The sequence below is a fragment of the Arachis duranensis genome, chromosome 1 (assembly GCF_000817695.3).
Source record: "Arachis duranensis cultivar V14167 chromosome 1, aradu.V14167.gnm2.J7QH, whole genome shotgun sequence".
In the NCBI taxonomy this organism is placed as follows: Eukaryota; Viridiplantae; Streptophyta; class Magnoliopsida; order Fabales; family Fabaceae; genus Arachis; species Arachis duranensis.
The window spans coordinates 82,714,544-82,717,688 of NC_029772.3; the positions used below are offsets into that span (position 1 = coordinate 82,714,544).

A 3,145-nucleotide genomic window follows, 5' to 3' on the forward strand; every position below is an offset into this window, starting at 1 on the left:
AGAAATTTGGATGATTTCTCCATGAGGAATTATAGGTGTTTCCATAAGGTTCACCCATGTAATTCACCTCTGCCATTGCAAGGTTCTCAGGATCATAAGCTTCTTCTTCAGAAGATGCCTCTTTAGTACTGTTGGATGCATTTTGCCATCCATTCAGACTATGAGAAATCATGTTAACTTGCTGAGTCAACATTTTGTTTTGAGCCAATATTGCATTCAGAGCATCAATTTCAAGAACTCCCTTCCTTTGAGGCGTCCCATTATTCATAGGATTCCTTTCAGAAGTGTACATGAACTGGTTATTTGCAACCATGTCAATGAGTTCTTGAGCTTCTGCAGGCGTTTTCTTTAGGTGAATGGATCTACCTACAGAATGGTCTAGTGACATCTTAGAAAGCTCAGATCGACCATCATTGAATATATCTAAAATGGTCCACTCTGAAAGCATGCCAAAAGGACACTTTTTGGTCAACTTCTTGTATCTTTCCCAAGCTTCATAGAGGGATTCACCATATTTTTGCTTGAAGGTCTGAACATCCACTCTAAGCTTGCTCAGCTTTTGAAGAGGAAAGAACTTGGCCAAGAAGGCCGTGACCAGCTTATCCCAAGAGTCCAGGCTATCTTTAGGTTGTGAGTCCAACCATGTTCTAGCTCTGTCTCTTACAGCAAAAGTAAAACGCATGAGCTTGTAGACTTCAGGATCTACTCCATTAGTCTTAACAGTATCATAGATCTACAAGAATTCTGTTAAAAATTGATAGGGATCTTCTGATGGAAGTCCATGAAACTTGCAGTTCTGTTGCATTAGAGCAACTAGTTGAGGCTTCAACTCAAAATTGTTTGCTCCAATGGCAGGGATTGAGATGCTTCTTCCATAAAAATTGGAAGTAGGTGTAGTATAATCGCCAAGCATCCTCCTTGCGCCTCCACCATTGTTATTGGGTTCGGCCATGTCTCTTTCTTTTTCGAGATTCTCTGTAAGGTTTTCTCTGGATTGTTGTGCTTTAGCTTCTCTTAGCTTCTTCTTCAGAGTCCTTTCAGGTTTAGGATCTGCTTCAACAAGAATGTCCTTGTCCTTGCTCCTGCTCATATGAAAAAGAAGAGAACAAAAAAAAGAGGAATTCTCTATATCACAGTATAGAGATTCTTTTATGTTAGTTGAAGAAGAAAAGAATAGAAGGAGGAGAAGAAAAATTCGAACATAGAAGAGAAGAGAGAGTTCGAATTTTTTGATGAAGAGAAGAATTAGTAAATGAATAAATAAATAGAAAGAGATGAGAGATAGGAGTTTTCAAAAATTGTTTTTGAAAAATAGTTAGTGAATTTCGAAAATTAAGAGAAGAAATAAAATTAAAATTAAAATTTGAAACAATTAGTTAATTAAAAGAATTTTGAAAAAGAGGAAGGTGATTTTCGAAAGATGAGAGAGAAAAGTAGTTAGGTGGTTTTGAAAAAGATAAGAAACAAACAAAAAGTCAATTAGTTAGTTGAAAAAGAATTGAAAAAGAAAAGATAGGAAGTTAGAAAAGGTTTTTGAAATTGATTTTGAAAAAAGATATGATTGAAAAAGATTTGTTTGAAAAGATATGATTGAAAAAAGATAAGATTTTGAAATTTATTTTGAAAAAGATTTGAAAAAAGAAATTTTGAAAGATTTGATTTTTAAAATTAAAATTGATTACTTGACTAACAAGAATCTAAAAGATATGATTCTAGAATTTAAAGATTGAACCTTTCTTAACAAGAAAGTAACAAACTTCAAATTTTTTAATCAATCACATTAATTGTTTGAAAAGTTTTTGAAATTTTGAAATGAATTTAAGAAAAATATTTTGAAATTACTTTTTAAAATTTTCGAAAAATAATAAGAAAAATGAAAAAGATTTGATTTTTTTAGAAAAAAGATTTTGAAAAGATATGCTTTTTAAAAATTGAAATCTTGACTTGACTAACAAGAAACAACTAATTTTAAAATTTTTTGACTAAGTCAACCCAAAGATTTTGAAATTTTGAGTAAAATAAGGAAAAGATATTTTTTATTTTTTTGAATTTTTAATGAGGAGAGAGAAAAACACAAATATGACCCAAAACATGAAAATTTTGGATCAAAACCAATGATGCATGCAAGAACACTATGAATGTCAAGATGAACACCAAGAACACTTTGAAGATCAAGATAAACATCAAGACTTATTTTTGAAAAATTTTTAAGAAAAGAAAACATGCAAGACACTAAACTTAGAAATTTTTAATATTTAGACACTAAGAATTCAAAAATGCATATGAAAACAACAAAAGACATAAAACAAGAAAATATGAAGATCAAACAAGAAGACTTCTCAAGAACAACTTGAAGATCATGAAGAATGCAATGCATGAAATTTTCGAAAAATGCAAAAGTTTTTAAAACATGCAATTGACACCAAACTTAAAAATTGACTCAAGACTCAAACAAGAAACAAAAATATTTTTGGTTTTTATGATTTTATTAATTTTTTTGTTGGATTTTTTCGAAAATATTTTTTGGAAAAACGAAAACAAAGAAAAAATTTTTGAAAGATTTTTGAAAAATTTTTGAAAAGAAAATTACCTAATCTAAGCAACACGATGAACCGTCAGTTGTCCAAACTCGAACAATCCCCGGCACCGGCGCCAAAAACTTGGTGTTGTTGCCGGAATCTTGAATAATCGCTGGCTTCAAACTCGAACAATCCCCGGCACCGGCGCCAAAAACTTGGTGCACGAAAATTGTGATCATCAACAATAGCGCCAAGAGACTTGGAGCTCTCAAACGTGAATCACACTTTGTCACAACTTCGCACAACTAACCAGCAAGTGCACTGGGTCGTCCAAGTAATACCTTACGTGAGTAAGGGTCGATCCCACGGAGATTGTTGGTATGAAGCAAGCTATGGTCATCTTGTAAATCTCAGTCAGGCAGATTCAAATGGTTATAATGGTTTTTGAAAATAAAGATAAATAAAGCATAAAATAAAGATAGAGATACTTATGTAATTCATTGGTGGGAATTTCAGATAAGTGCATGAAGATGCTGTGTTCCTTCTAAATCTCTGCTTTCCTACTGCTTTCATCCAATCATTCTTACTCCTTTCCATGGCAAGCTGTATGTAGGGCATCACCATTG

General features: G+C 32.5%; 1 non-coding gene across 1 annotated transcript; it reads left to right on the forward strand.

Moving 5' to 3' along the window:
- The first annotated feature begins 446 nt into the window (after positions 1-446).
- LOC127743138 (small nucleolar RNA R71) lies at positions 447-550 on the forward strand. Its single transcript, XR_008004452.1, has one exon. It is a non-coding gene; the product is annotated as a small nucleolar RNA R71 (small nucleolar RNA).
- Positions 551-3,145: the final 2,595 nt, after the last annotated feature.